The 16,251-nt window shown below is 44.5% G+C and overlaps 1 protein-coding gene and 1 pseudogene across 2 annotated transcripts in view; both read right to left on the bottom strand.

Moving 5' to 3' along the window:
• WWOX (WW domain containing oxidoreductase) overlaps nt 1–16,251 on the bottom strand; it is a 1,124,776-nt gene that overhangs the window by 378,692 nt on the left and 729,833 nt on the right. The gene's annotated exons all lie outside the window — the stretch shown is intronic.
• On the bottom strand, nt 3,749–15,474 carry LOC129493441 (small ribosomal subunit protein uS3-like; annotated as a pseudogene).

Below are 16,251 nucleotides of genomic sequence, written 5' to 3'. Positions count from 1 at the left end.
AGAAAGGCTTTCGGAGCAAGATACACTGGATTCAAGCCCATATATTACCTTAAGATCCTTGGGCTTCAGTTTTGCAGCTTCCTCCTCCACCTCTGTAAAATGGGCACATTAACGCCCTCCAAACCCCCTTAAAAATATGAGTGGAAACTGAACAACAAAAAAAAAGACTGGAAATAAAGTCTGTAGAACACTCAGCACAGTGTCTGGTTCCTGACAGCCCTTCAATAATTATGAACTGCTAATATGATTGCTCAGACTAAGGTGGTATGCATGATTATTACAAATAGTCGTTACCACAATAATGTTCTTATGAACAATCATTAAAAACTAAAGCTTCGTATTTATACATTGCATAATTTTTTTGGTTCTGGGTAAACTAATGTAATGATTTGACATATGCAACATCCTGAAGTTAGCCTTCCTCTTTGTCTGTATCCCCTTTGTACCTGTATCTATAAATTATCTCTGCAACATACAAAATCTTTATTCTGTTAAGAAGTCAGTGGAATGTTCAAGAAAGATCAAGAATTCCTGGAACCCTGTCTCCATCTGCAATAAACTACACTGTACTTTCCGATCATCGGCAACGGGGATTTTACATTGCGGACCCTTGTCCTTGCTGCCAGCCTTCAGACCTTGTTTACAGACCCCCTGAAGATATACTTTTCTCATTTACTATGTTTCTTGGATGGCAACCTACACACCTCTCAATAAATTTTGGTTTACCTAGGAGCTGACGGGCACAGAAACCTAGATTCAATTTGTGCCGATTTATGAGACGCATGCACGACAATCCTGGAAACTTTCCTGTAGCTCACTTTATAAATTAACCCCTTATTTAAATATTCTGCAGACTTAGCACAGGGCCCCGTTCAATGGGGACGTGGTCCCAGATCAGCCTTCTGGGCCTCTCCATGTTTGCTCCCAGAACACACGGACCCTGTTCGGCAGAAACAAAGCAAATTTACAAGATTTATGAGAAGAAGGGAATGATCCTATCCCGTTGTGATTCAGGCCACAGCACTGCTGGTCTTAACAGGCTCCATACTGCTCAGTTCCAGACGTTCGACAGCTGGACTTGGGATGCATGTGTGAGCAGTGTTCTGACTTGACTGATGGCTTCACTCATTCACTCATTCACTCATTCAGCTGAAATGTTCCAAATGCTTAATAAATGTAAGACAATGAGGCTGAAGCCAAAGGGATACAACACAGAATGAGACACAATCCTTGGCCTCAAAGAACTTACATTCCACTGGGAGACAAAGTGCCTGTATGCTACGATAGAAAAGGCATGAAATGCATGAGCCAGCAAACCTTGGCTGGAAGCCTGCACTTGCTTGTGAGCTGTGTGACTCTGGGTAATTTACCGGATCCTCTTATGCCTCAGTTTCCCCATCAGCAAAATGGGTGTAGTCATACCCAATTTCACAGAGGAGGCATTGAGGTAATAGCATTCAATAAACTGCTGTGAAATCTCTAAGCACCATACAGATATTCAAGATTCTTACACATGTCAGTAATGCACAAGAGAAAGGATGTGTGCAGTAAATTAACAAATGAAAGACTATGAAAAATCAGATTCAAGCACCATAAGCCTACTGGGGTTAGGATAAAAGAGTGTCCTGACTGCATCTTGTAGGTATTGTAACCCAGTTTTCTGAACTCGCAGAAGAGGAGAATGATGAGGAAGGAGAATAGAAAGCAGGAGGAGGAGGCGGAGAAGATGGCAGGGCCATTAAGTAAACATGAGAACAACAGCCACATTGGAGAAACAAGCTGCATGCAGGAAAGAATGCAAGTTGAGGACTGGTATAAAAAAAAGAAGGAGCTTGTCGTCCCAGTGCTTTGAGAGGATGAGGTGAGAGGACTGCTTGAAGCCAGGAGTTCAAGACCAGACTGGACAAAAAAGCAAGCAAGCCCCATCTCTACAAAAAAATAATCAAAATTAACCAAGCACAGTAGTGCATGCTTGTAGTCCCAGCTACTCGGCAGGCTGAGGCTGGAGGATTGCTTGAGTCTAGGAGTTGGAGGCTGCAGTGATCTGTGATTGCACCACTGCACTACAGTCTGGGCAAAAGAGCAAGACCCTGTCTTAAAAATGGAAAAAAAGAAAAAAAAATCGAGAGAAAAGGCTGAGCCTGGCCACTTTGCTTTTCTATATTCCACCAACTGATAACACCAATGGGGACCTAGTACATTGTCCAAAAGGCAGAAATCCTTTAAAGAAAGTTTCTTACTTTCAGAGAGAAAAATAAACAGAACTGCTTGAGCTCAAAAGTCCCTGCTGAAATAATTATAAATGGATGTCATCTGTCTTTGGGGGAAGTTCTCTAATGAGTATCACAGAGGAAGCTCCAGGTTTCCACTCTGAAGCCATCTCCCCCACTCACCTCCTGGCCTCTAGACTCCACCGTGACACATGATTCCCTTGGGTTGTCCATTCTTTAATTGCAATCCCTCCTGAGAGGGCCGCCACAGGACATGGACTCACACTAGTAGGGTGATAACTTTTCTAATCCAGGAAGGAGACAGGGACGCATTTTCCTACCCTCCATGCCACTGCCAATAGCCAAACCAGTGAAGCAAGCAGGTATTAGGAGAGTCAGGGCATGTGGAGTGGCAGAGTGTGGTGGTCTTAGAATATGCCCACGAGTTCTTTGATAGACCTCCCTTCCAATGGTGGAGCCAGGTTCCCCTCTCCTAACTATGATCTTTACTGGTATACTTCCAATCAACAGAACTTAGCTGAAGTTACAGTGCTTGACAGGGCATGATGTCTAAGAATGGGGCTTAAAAGGCCATGCCACATCTTCCTCACACTCTGTGGGAGGCCAGATGACATATTGTGAGGCTGCTCAAGAAGCTGTACAGAGAGGCCCCCATGGTGAAGAACTGAGACCTCCTGCCAACAGCCACGTCAGTGAGCCCCTTGGACATGAAACCTCCCCTTCAGTCAAGGATTCTGAGACTGCAGCCCCAGCCAACAGCTTGCTGGCAACTTCAGAAAAGACCCTGAGCTAGAACCACCCAGCTAAGCCACTCCCTAATTCCTGACCCACAAAGACGATGAGATTCTAAGTGCTTACATTTTGGGGTAATTTGTTAGGCAGCAATGGAGAACTGTTGGTGGTGAGTTAGTGGATCCAGGCAAAAGTGACAAGAGCAACACAGGTAGCTATCACCAAAAGTGAGGAAAGAGGAAGGGTATTTGAGAAAATTACAAAGAGATCACCAACATGCGAACGTGCCAAGGATGTTTTCATCCCCCATGTCTCCTAAGAGACTGCATTCTAGCTCGGCTTGACCTGCAGTGCTACAGATAGATGCTCAGTAAAAGCTTCAGGAGGTCATAGTTATAATTATTATTTTCACTAGTATTTACTGAGTACTTATTGAATACCAGGGATTATGCTTTGTGCTTTACATAAATTATCTTATTTCTTCTTCTCAATGGAAGTAGTATTATGATCACTCTTTCACAGATGAGAAAAACTCAAGAAAAGACAGACTGAGTGACCCACCTAAGGACTTGCACCTCATCATCATGCAGCCTGCCTCCTGGTGTGCAGGTCACTGATGCTGGTTTTGTGCACCTGGACATAGGCACCGGGGTCTCCCATGTAGGGTACCAGTGTATACTCAAAGCCACAGGATAAACCCACTGCATCTCCCTAGAGCATCCATTTTATTCACTGCTAAGCAACTTAAGACATCATTTTTACATTTAAATGAACAAAGATATTTTGAGTTAAATGTAAACCTCCATAGGAGCTTTTAGGATACATCTTGGAGGCTGGTCAGGGGCTACTTCAGGGGATATCAATCCTCCAGGAGCCTAAGGGTATTCTTTGCTGAAAGCACTAGCTAAGACACAGCTTATCAAGGGGGAAATGAGGGCTGGAGGGCAAACATGACCTCAAAAGTCACAGAGATGGTACTCAGAGAGCCAGGGTCTTCAGCCCCCAAATTCTAAGTGGTTCTCAGCTCTGCAAGCCCCTCCACCAGCCAGACTGTGACAGCTGCAAGATCTGGGGGGCTTGGAATGAAGCCCCTTCTTCTCTTCCAGAATTCACTGCCAAAACATCACATTCTGCCCTCCCCTTCCACTAGCACTGTGATGACTGCTGCATCATTAGTGCCCTTTAAAAGAACATGGTTTCCAAATCCTCCTAAACATGTTTGCAATGATTGCAATGGCCCTTTCGATAAATAATTGAAGATGAGGCACCTGACCCAGCAGCTATAGAGGGTGAGGATGGGGCTGTAGGAGGAGAGAGAAAAGGAGACTCTGCAAACGACAGAAATAGTCATTTACAGTGGCAAGGAGGTAAGGAACTCTCTGACTCCCAGGGGGCCCCGAGCTGCTCAGATGTTCCCTCCAATACAGGCTGATGCTGTCCTCCTTGGCCAAATCGACCTGAACAGCCCAGAAAGCTGCACAGCCGTACCTGTCAGCCCCAATCGGTGCTGCAGAAATTTTGTTAGGAAAATAGATGTACTGAGATTCAATTTTTCGATTGTCTGAAGGCTTAATTTAGTGACCTTGGAAAATATCTCCTAGAGGTGAAAGAAGATGCTGGGAATCTGCTGGGGGGAAGGAGGCTTCCCTGGTAATGGGTAATTTGTTTACTCTAATTTTGAGGCCTCTTCAGGAAGCCATGAAAATAGTCAGATAGGTACTACCATTTCTTAGAAAAAGTGGGGGAGGGGAGAGTCGTAGAAACCAGTGAGAGAAACCCCCAGCCATCTGGCCCTACTTTCTCAAGAGCAGGTAGGCATTATGATAATATGTACATATATGTTTTATGTGTGTATATATAAATATGCTTATTATGAAAATTTTAAACATACACAAAGGGAAGACAATAACCCCATATAAATATCATTCAGATGCAAACATTACTAGAATGTTAACACTGCTTCTTTCCTTTCTTCATCCTGTCCCTCCTTTTCTGTCTTCTTTCGTTGCGGCAGCTCTTGCTGCTGCTGTTGCAGAAGTGTTTTGTTTCCTTTTTTTCATTTAAATTTTTTATGGAGATGAGGGTGTCCCTATGTTGCCCAGGCTGGTCTTGAACTCCTGATCTCTAGTGATCCTACCACTTCAGACTCCCAAAGCACTGGGCTTACAGGTGTGAGCCACTGTATCTGGCCCCAAAGTATTTTAAAGCAAGCCCCAGACCTCATGTCATGTTTCCTCTGCTGAATGTACATGTCAGATGGTATTTGTTAGAGGCAGCGTTGCTCTGGTGCTCAACAGCTTGTCTCATTAATAAAACTACTCAAAGAAAAATGCAAGCAGGAGGGAGGAGCTCTGGAATTAGGAATTCCAATTTTGGCTACAATCTGCAATTCCTGTAGGATCTTGGGATACTCTGAACCTCTGGGTCTCTGTTTCCTTAGGTTGGGGAGGATAATGACTCCTAGACCTGTTAGGGGAACTGAATGAGACATGATTTTCTAAAATCCTTGGCACAGAATCTAGTACAGGCTAAGGGAAAGGTGTGATGATTGACTGTATGTGTCTTCGACACAGGATGACAACATCAAAAATAAAAACAAGGCAAAAAAATTGTAGGTGTCAATTTGACTGGGCCACAGGGTGCCCACATATCTGACTAAATATTATTGCTGAGTGTGTGTCTGTGAGGGTGTTTCTGCAACGGACTAACCTTTGAATCAGTAGACTTAGTAAAATTGATTGCCTTACCCTGTAGGGGTGGATCTCATCTAATCTGTTGAAGGCCCGAATAAAACAAAAGTCTCAGTAAGAAAGAATTTTCTCTCTTTGCCTGACTGTCTTCAACCTGGGATGCTTGTATTCTGCCTTTGGATGAGGTTTCTACCATAGGCCCTTCTGGACCTCCAGATTGCTGGCTACACTTCTTGGGACTTCTAAGGTTCCATAATTGTGTGAGCCAATTCGCCAGTTTCTAAAATCTCTATCTGTCTGTCTAGCTATCTGTCTGCCTATCTGTCTCTGTCTCTCTTTCCATCCATCCATCCATTCATCCATCCATCCATCTTCCAGATAAACCCTGACTTATGACGGTTCTACTTATGATGTTTGGAGTATATGATGGGGTGGGATGCCCACGAGAAGAAGGCAAAGGTTTTAAATCCCAGCTTTGCCATTCATGGCTCTGTCGCTTTGGCAAGTCCCTTTAACCTCTATAAGTTTTGATTACCTTGTCTGTAAAAGGGGGAAAACTACATCTACATTTTAGCATTACATACAAGAATGCAAACAGAATGCAGAAAATGCTGCTCAAAAGACAGTGGCCTGAGAGTCCCCATTACATAGCTTCCAATCCAGCTGAGGCTAAATGGCAATTGCAATAGAGAAATAATAATTGGGCCCACTTTATAGGGTTGGAGGACTAGAGACAATATTGCTAACTATGATTAATAAAGTTCCCTGCACATAATTGGCACACACATAATTAATAAAGCTCAGAGTGTGAAGTTTTATAATGATAGATTATATCATGTTTATTATTAGGACATGTGTCCGATAGAATTTGGTATATAGTAGGACCTTAATAAATATCACATATTGTTATAAATTAAATTATTATTATATATAATTATATACTAATGATAACAAAAATTGCCCAGTGCAGTGCTGGACTTTAGATGGGGGACGCCCCATAGACAGATGGTAGGAAACAGTAACACCAATGGTGATGATGGTGGTAGAATCCGGAACATGGTCCTGTTGCCTACATGTTGGTCCTAACCGTATTCCTTCTCCTCACTCACCTACAGCCCAACCTCCTATTCTGCATCCCCCAGTTTCTGCCTGGCCCCTGGATTAACACCCATGTCCATCAAAGGCTCTTCTCTCTGGAGGCTGTGCTTTTATTGTCATTGTCTCTGCCACTGTGACAGGGAACAGAAGCCAGGCCTTGGAGTCCCCAGCCCCCAACCCGCGTGGGGCGTTCAGATTAGATTAGCTGGGCTCTCTCGTTCCTACTGTCACTTGCTGCCTCCTGTAGTGTTGGCAGGGGTGTCATTAAGGCCTCACGGCCTGAAGAGCTAATAGACACACCAGGGCGCCCAGTTGCCAATGCCTGCAGCAATTTGCACCTCTTGACACCCAGCAGCTAATTTCCCTTCATAACCTGACAATTTCCACAGCGACTCTGTTCCCTTTCAAGTCAGCCAGCTTAGCCCCCTTACTCTGACTCCTAATGAGGAGGTGCAGTACCTGGTTCCCATCCTGAAATAACAACACTGGCTGCTGGATCCATATGTTTTTTGTTGTTGTTGTTATTGTTATTTTTCTCTGAGATGGTGTCTTGCTCTGTCACCCAGGCTGGAGTGCAGTGGCGCCATCTCGGCTCACTGCAACCGCCGCCTCCCAGGTTCAAGTAATTCTCCTGCCTCAGCCTCCTTAGGAGCTGGGATTACAGACATGCACCACCATGCCTGGCTAATTTTTTTCTTTTTTTTTTTTTTTTTTTGGTATTTTTAGTAGAGATGGAGTTTCACTATGTTGGCCAGGCTGGTCTCAAACTCCTGACCTCAGGTGACCCACCCACCTCGGCCTCCCAAAGTGCTGGGATTACAGGCATGAGCCACCACATCCAGCCCCTTTTTCTCTTAGACCTCGCTCTTCCAGCTCCTTTGAGCCCTGGGGTCTCCTTGCCAGAAAATGGGGCTGGAAATGTGTTAAGGAGAAATGGAGAACAGAGGACAGCCTTGGAGATTACACACCTGACCCTGGAGCCACACAGACTCCAGCTCCACTTCCTCTGTGAGTTTATGTCACCGAGCCTTACCTTCCTCATCTTTAAAATGGTCAAGATCATCGTGCTTCCCCACACATGGTGTTTTGATGTCATCTGTGTGAAGCTCTTAGCACAGAGCCCAGCACTTGGCCAGTGAGCAATTAACATCTGCTCTCACTGTCTTAGAGGATCAGCCATTCAGGTTTTCATTCATTTACCCTTTCATTTGATGCCTATGTACTTTGCAGTTGGGGGAACAGCTAAATTTGATGTAGCTTCCACAGAAAGGCAACCTGGAGTTCTGGAGAGGAGAGCAAGTTTGTGACCAAAGAAACCAGGGATCAAAGCTCTCTGGTTCCCTTGCACCATCTATAACATGTGGGGGCAGGAAAGCGATACGGGGAGGAAATCATCTAAACTCAGCTGCTTAGTCCTCAAGAGGGAAGGAAGAAACATATTCAAAAAACATAATAGCTTGGTGTCCGGCATGTAGTGTGTGTGATCAATGAATACCACTTCCACTTACAGGGAAAGGGAGACTGACACAGAGGACAGCTAAGGGAATCCAGAATTGTCACACAGCTGCTGAGAGGGGCGGCTGTGACTGTGACCTCATACCACCCCTCAAGCCTCACCACTGTACTCTTATGTGGGTTGAATGGTGGCCTCCAAAAAAGCAGTTCCATATCCAAATCCCTGCAACTTGTGAAGGCGAGCTTATTGGGAATCAGGTCTTTGCAGATGTAATTAAGTTACAGATCTTGAGATGAGATTAGCCAGGAAGACCCTAAATCCAAAAACAAGTGTCTTCATAGGAGAAAGGTAGAGGGAGATTTGAGCAGACAGGAAAAGAGAACACAGGAGAAGAGGAGAAGGCCATGTGGCTGCAGAGGCAGGGATTGGAGTTATATGGTCACAAGCCCACAATCATCAGCAGCCACCAGAAGCAAAAGATGCAAGGAACAGATTCTTAGCTAGAGCCTCCAAAAGCAGTGTAGCCCTGCCTTGATTCTGGATGTCTGGCCTCCAGAAGTGTGAGAGAATACATTTCTGTTGTTCTTGTTGTTGTTGTTTTGAGACTGAGTTTTACTCTTGTTGCCCAGGCTGGAGTGCAATGGCACGATCTTGGCTCACTGCAACCTCCACCTCCCAGGTTCAAGCGATTCTCCTGCCTCAGCCTCCCAAGTAGCTGGGATTACAGGGCACGCCTGGCTAATTTTTGTATTTTTAGTAGAAACGGGGTTTCATCATGTTGGCCAGACTGGTCTTGAACTCTTGACCTCAAGTGATCGGCCCGCCTTGACTCCCACAGTGCTGGGATTACAGGCATGCCCGGTTGTCTTTGCACAATATTTTATTAAATGTCTTTACATAGTAACATCCAGACTCCAAATACAACTGCCAAGGACAGCCCGTTATGCTATGGGGACTGGCTGGGGCAGAGGAGGCAGCTCTGGCTTCCCACCCTTCTGTTCTGAGATGGGAGTGGTGGGCAGTATCTCATCTTTGGGTTCCATGATGCTCACGTGGTCAGGCAGAGGCCTCTTGGGGTCAGTCTTACTAGCTGGGTCCCAGGGCAGCATGACCTTCACTCTGATGCCCAGAACACCCTATCTGAGCAGCACATGGTACACAACAGCACCAATGTACTAGTTAACATTGGTTAACTAGTACATTGACGATCCCCACTGGGGATCATCAGGCCATCCACAAACTCATGGATTTGACCCTCTGTCCTCAGAATCTCCCAGAAACCACAGCTTTGCAGCCTTTGGCCCCCCTATTCATGATGAACCACAGCCCACCATCGCAGGCCCTCAGCACAGCAAGCCCTCCTAAGAGTTTGTACTGCAGACTCTGCCTGGGCAATGGCACACAGACCTCTGGGGCCGCCTTTTCAGCATAAAGCTCTACAATGCCCTCTGGGAAGCCAAATCTCTTCTGAACTACAGCAGTCAATTCCAGAATCCCCGGCTGTTCTCACCAAGAACATTTTGTGTTCTGGTGGCTAAGATAATGGTTTCTGCCCTAATGGGTGTAACTTGAATCTAAGCTTCAGAGTAGCGTCTTTAGCCATCTCTTGAGTAAGAAACTGATTCCGTTCAGCTTTGAAGATGCCATCAGTGACCAACATCCTCTTCTTGGAAATTCGCGCGGCCAGCATGCTGCTGCAACACCATCAAAAGGAAAGCAGGTTGTGCCTTTCTTAGATCTCGCTACAGCAAGTCAGGACAGTGCAGTAAGAAGAGGCCGCCCATGGAACAGACCTGGGTGGGAGTCAGCCCTGCCACTTGGTTGCTCTATGACCTTATGAAACTCACCTGACCTCCCCGAGGGCCAGCATCCTCATTTATAAAGTGGAGTTGTTCATGAGTATTACCATCTTCCCCCAGCCTTGTAGGGTTTAGGGGATGGTGAGAGAGAAAGCACAGAGCACTTTGTTTATGGCTATAACACTGCCATTTTCTACTGTTACTATTACTACCAGGAATGAAAACAACAACAAATAAAAACAAAAGCAACCCAAAAATTGCTCCTAAAGGAAAGGTGTGTCGCTTCCTCTCTCTTCTGTTTTCACACAAAGTTGCCTAGGACCCTGATATGGCTTGGGTGTGTCTCTACCCAAATCTCAACTTGAATTGTATCTCCCAGAATTCCCACATGTTGTGGGAGGGACCCAGGGCGAGGTAACTCAATCATGTGGGCCGGTCTTTCTTGTGCTATCTTCGTGATAGTGAGTAAGTCTCACAAGACCTGATGGGTTTACCAGGGGTTCTCACGTTCCCTTCTTCCTCATTTTCTCTTGCCGCTGCCATGTGAGAAGTGCCTTTCACCTCCTGCCATGATTCTGAGGCCTCCCCAGCCATGTGCAACTGTAAGTCCAATTAAACCTCTTTTTCTTCCCAGTCTCGGGTATGTCTTTATCAGCAGCGTGAAAAACAAACTAATACAGGCCCTAAAGTACTTTGCTTGTTTCTCCCCAGCACCTAGCAAAGTATCTGACATGTATCAAGTGAACAATACATATTGATTAGAGGAATGAATGAATGAAGAAAACAGAGTTCTAGAGTCAGTGAGCTAACCTTTGGGAGGAGATTGGACTGAATCCAGTAAATCAACCAATCGCACATTTGAGTCAATAACACTTTCATCATCATTGGTCATTTTATTATTAGAAAAACTTTCTATAGTCAAAATGAAGCATCTAAATGTGTCTACATGTAGGAGTGGACTGTTTATAAAAACTAAAATGAGAGTTATTTTTAACCTTCATATATTTCTGAAGATTGGTTAAAATCAAATGGATTTTTAAAAACTTTTATTTCAAGCTTTCAATCAAGTAAAATAAAAGTACTAGAAAAATAAAATTTAGATTCAGAGGCTAGAAACGTACAATGAAGATGTCTATCAAGGCAGGAGGATTGCTTTGAGGCCAGAAGTTTGAGACCAGCCTGGGCAACATAGCAAGATCCCATTTCTATAGAAAACAAAAATTAGGCCAGTATGGGGACTCTCACCTGTAGTCCTAGGTATTTGGGAGGCTGCAGTGGGAGGATCACTTAAACCCACGCATTGGAGGTTATAGTGAGCTATGATCATACCATTGTACTCTAGCTGGGAGACAAAACAAGATTCTGTCTTGAAAAAAAAAAAAGAAAATATTAAGTCTAGGAAACTCAGGGTAGTCAATCCTTCCATCCCCTTAGAGAAACAGCAAAGTTAAGACATGCGTATCAGCTCAGGCTTGGCGGGCCTTAAATGCACACATTTGCACAGATACGTGCATACTTTTATATAAACTCCCTGACACCAGTGGCTGGGTCTGTTTTATCAAACAATGTCCATTAAACTTCAGATGAAGCCTTTATTAAACATTTGTTGAATGAATGGAACATCTTTAGAATGCTATATGCGATTACACAGACAGGTGACCTCTCATTTTGCAGCATCCTGAGATGTGGGTCACCATGGTGAACATTCAGGCGATGATAAGCGATGATGACTTCCCTTACATTTTTCTGCTTTAGGAAGCACCTGCCTCTTATTGAACCTGGAATGGTGGGATGGGGTGGGAGTCTGTCCTTCCTCATTCACACAGGCGGCTGATACAATAATGTGATCATCAACTCCTCTCTTCCTGCAGCCCCTGACTCACCGGCCGCCCCAGCTGCAGAATGCAAACATCTGCCGGCATCATTAAGGCATTTCTATACAGCACCAACCAAGGCCTGACCCTGTGACCATTTCCACCATTAGATTTGAATGACCTCAGCAGCAGGGCTGAAAGGCCGGAGTATTAATTCACAGAACCACAAGCTCAATTTAAGATTTAATTTGAGATAACGAAGAGCTACTGAAAGTGTATTCAAACTTCTAAGCATGCAATAAAAGCCCTTTCCCTGTTTTCCAGGTTGAATATGAATCCAGTATTTCTTTAACAGATTTATTCACAAATTTACAAACAACACGAAGCCTCTTTTCTCTGTTTCTAATTCCTTTTTTTTTCTTTCAGTTTTTTGGCTTTATCAAGCCCCTTTATGATGTTTCTTGCTGGGAATCGTTTTCAATTCTTCCTCCCTAATTTACAAATGCCTGTTCTTTAGGAATTACCTTTCAATTTGATAGCATTCTTGAAGAGAAAGTAGACTTTCTTAAGAATCTTCCCTACCTTTAGTTCCCTTGCATTCCAACCTAAATATGCTAAGCATCTGTTTGTTCAACAATGATGATGTTGCATAAAAAGCTTTCACCCAGCAAAGTAACTCTCATCAAGAAAAAGTGATAGAAAGATTCAAAATAATATTCCACCCATTAAGAACACGGGGCCACTTGGTTCTAGTGAATACTTAGGCTCTGAAGACTTTATTTATAAAATATTTAGAATTCTAGCTGGGGACGGGAATTTTAATTGGTTCAAGTAGATTTTTATTTGTTTTTGTTTTTGTTTTGAGACAGAGTCTCGCTCTGTCTCTCAGACTGGAGTACAGTGGTGCAGTCTCGGCTGACTGCAATCTCTGCCTCCTGGGTTCAAGTCATTCTCCTGCCTCAGCCTCCCGAGTAGCTAGGATTACAGGCACGTGCCACCACACCTGGCTAATTTTTGTGATTTTAGTAGTGATGGGGTTTCATCATGTCAGCCAAGCTAGTCTTGAACTCCTCACCTCAAGTGACCCACCCACCTCGGCCTCCTAAAGTGCTGGGATTACAGGGGTGAGCCACCACACCTGACCTCACGTAGATTTTTTGACACTAAGTTTATTTTAGGCTGGGCATGGTGGCTCACCCCTGTAATCCCAGCACTTTGGGAGGCCAAGGCAAGAGGATCACTTGTAGCCAGAAGTTTAGGTCAGTCTGGCTAATGCAGTGAGACCCCATCTCTACAAGAAATTTTAAAAATAGCTGGGCATGGTGGTGCATGCCTATAGTCCTAGCTACTCAGGAGAATGAGGCAGGAGGATCGCTTGAGCCTGGTACGTCGAGGCTGCTGTGAGCTAAGATGCCACAGCACTTTAGCCTGAGCAACACAGTGAGATTCTGTCTCTTAAAAAAAAATTCATTTTAAAATTTGAAGACGGGAATTGGAGATGAGAGTTGTTTGCTTTGGACTCAGAAGCCTGAATCTAGAATGGTATTTGCTGACTATTTTGTGTCTGACACTGTGCTAGGTTACTCTGCATTTTCTCAAAGACTCAGTCCAGACTTAGAAATATACTTGGGTTTAAAGCTCAGCAAGCAACTCAGTTCCCAGAGCCTCTGTCTTTGTCATCTGTGAACGACCACATGCCTTGGTGCTTCCTGACAACAACTTTAAAAGTTATAAACATTGACACATATATGGGTATAAAAATACCACAGGTCATCTGAGCTTGACCCTGGGACACTGTTGGGAATGGGTGAACTTCCTAGGAACTGCAAACACTCTAGTCACTGTGAAGATTACACAATGGGCAAAGGCCAGGACCACAGTGTTTTGCAATTCTGAAACTCATCTACTTTATTAGCCACTGGGTTTTCAAAATGAGAAGACATGTGGTGAGCGGGGGGGAAGAAGAATAAACCAGAGGCTAGATACAGCTGTTGTGGCATGCGGGCTGGGGGCGCTTGGCTTCCAATCCACCCTCTATCATAACTAGCTGTGTAACCTGGGGCAAGCCTGTGCCTCAGTTTCCTCACTTTTATCATCCTTCTGCTCATCAGGAAAGAGAAGATGCTCAACATGCAGGGATAAGTGGATGGGTGTGAAGCCACAATTCCCAACACAGAGAAGGCAAATAGCAGAAAGGCCAAGAGAAAGCACACCCATACGTTTGATGCAGTGCAGTGGGTTCAATAGTGTCCCCCTAGAAACACGTTCACTCAGAACCAACGAATGTGACATTATTTGGAAACAGCGTCTTTGCAGATGTAATTAAGATAAGGACTGAGATGAGATCATACTCAACTAGGTGGGTCCTAAGTCCAATGACTGGTGTCCTTATAAGAGATAGAAAGGCACAAAGCCAGAGGAGAATGTGATGTAAGGATGGAAGTAGAGGTTGGAATGTGGTGTTTCCAAGCCAAGGGACACCAAAAACTTCCAACAGGCACCAGAAAACAGGAGACAGGCATGGCATGGTTTCTCCCTCGTAGCTTCCAGAAGAAACCAACCTCACAAACAACTTGATTTTGGACTTCTGGCCTCCAAAACCATGAAACAATGAATGACTCTCAATCTACCCAGTTTGCGGTAATTTGTTATGGCAGGCCCAGGAAACACATACACGTGGCATGGTTGGTATTAAAATGCAAGGCACTTGCCTGAAGATAGGCCCTGTGGTCTTACTTTCACCAAGGTTGTCATTATATCTCAAAAATGGGCCACAATAATCCTAAGTCCGTCCACTGATCCCAAGGAAAACCACCTAAATTTTCTTAGCAGGCAACGGCCAACTCTACTAATGGAAATGGGGCTGACTAGAAGTTCTCAGATTATCAGTAAGGAAGATTTTTATTTAATGATGGGAAAATGATTTAGGAATACTGAGATGTCTCCAAACAATACTCCCAGGTCTTAGATGACTGTACCATTATTTCTGGCATATTCAGGGCACGACTTCTACTGTTGTAGGGCATGCAATGTCCTCAGAAGCCAAAACTTTGGGTTACACATGGAAAGAACATTATGTTACTGCAAATTTCGCTCTTTGGCATCAACACTTAGCAGTGTCCATGACTGTTCTTGCTTTATCACAACACCCAGATGTCAGTGGCTGGAGACTTCTCTTATGTCTCCAGCAAGCAGGGACTGCATCACTGTGCATCCTGAGAGCCTACTAGAGTGCCAGGCCCATGACAGGTGCTCATGGTTATCAAAGGAATGAGAACAATGACAATACAGAGGCAAATAGTAAGAACAATACCGGAGTGATTTATTTTCTTCCATATCACCACATTACCATCCCCATTTTACAGATGTTGATACCAAACTAAGAGTATAAATTAATGAATAGATGAGTGAATACATAAATAAGTAAATAATGAGTCCATCTATGAAGGAGCAGACTCAGAATCGAGTTCAAGTCTCACTTAAAAAAGGCTGAGTGCAAGCCTCACTGGAGCAAACACCTAAGCTCTCAGGCATCATCAGAGATATTGCCGAGATTTGTTTATGGATGAAAATGCTGGGAGCTTGCGGCCTTCCAGTGTGCTTGTGATGCAGGGCAGGTGAGCCCCAGAATTGGGGCTTAGCCCAAGAGGGTTCTTGGCTTTGCCCAGGAAAGAATTCAAGTACAACCTGGTGGTGTTAGCAACTTTTATTGAAGGGACAGTGTACAACAGCAGCAGAGGTGATGCTCCCTGCCAAACAGGGCTACCCCACAGGCAGAGTGCCCACCGTGGCAATTCCGAGGCAGTTCTGCCATCACATTTACACCCATTTTTAATTATATGCAAATTAAGTGGTGGACTATGCAGAAATTTCTAGAAAAAGGGTGGTAACTTCCAGGTTGTTGGGTCATTGACATGGAAAGGGGCAGTAACTTCTAGGTGTTGCCATGGAAATGGCAAACTGACATGACACACTGGTGGACACATCTTATGGAAAGGTGCGCCCACCCTGTCCCTGTTTTAGCTAGTCCTCAATTTGGTCCGGTGTGTAAGTCCTGTCTATGGAGTAGAGTCTTGCCTCCAGAGTGAAGTCCCACCTCCTCCCTCACTGGGTGTCACTGAAGACAACTGGCCTGCTGAGCTGGGCTCATTTCACCTGGGAACCTGATGGGGCTGAGAAGATCCAAAAGAAGTGAACTGAACAGTAGTGGCCAACTGACTGGGAAAGAGTACAGAAGAGTGAACACTTTGCTGTGGAATGAACACGAGTACTATGAGTGTACTCCTGTGCTGACTGCTTTGCCGTTATCATTTCCATTTAATTTTCTCAACAAGCCTCCATTCTAGAGCTAAGCACAATGAGGATTAGAGAGATTAAGTAGCTTACCCTGGAACATTCAACTCAGAAATCAGGATGCAAGTCTAGGTTTCC

The sequence above is a fragment of the Symphalangus syndactylus genome, chromosome 11, assembly GCF_028878055.3.
Source record: "Symphalangus syndactylus isolate Jambi chromosome 11, NHGRI_mSymSyn1-v2.1_pri, whole genome shotgun sequence".
NCBI lineage: Eukaryota > Metazoa > Chordata > Mammalia > Primates > Hylobatidae > Symphalangus > Symphalangus syndactylus.
The sequence above is the reverse complement of the archived record's forward strand: the minus strand, read 5'-3'. Positions and strand labels throughout refer to the sequence as shown.